We start from the raw sequence: 218 nt of genomic DNA on the forward strand, positions 1-218 counted from the left end.
TCTTAAAAATAATAAATATATACACTACCATCAATAAAAATTCCTATACGTGTCAGTGAACAATAGTACCCTTCAGCCCCTCCCACCACTATAGTGCTACCCTCTTCGAAAAGGAACGAAAAGAACGCATGTTGCAGCATCGTGTGTATAGCCGGAGATCAACTGTGCAATAAAACGTGTTTCAAGGCCGAAAGGTAACAAAGACTACGGTGTGGTCG

The sequence above is a fragment of the Acyrthosiphon pisum genome, chromosome A3 (assembly GCF_005508785.2).
Source record: "Acyrthosiphon pisum isolate AL4f chromosome A3, pea_aphid_22Mar2018_4r6ur, whole genome shotgun sequence".
NCBI lineage: Eukaryota > Metazoa > Arthropoda > Insecta > Hemiptera > Aphididae > Acyrthosiphon > Acyrthosiphon pisum.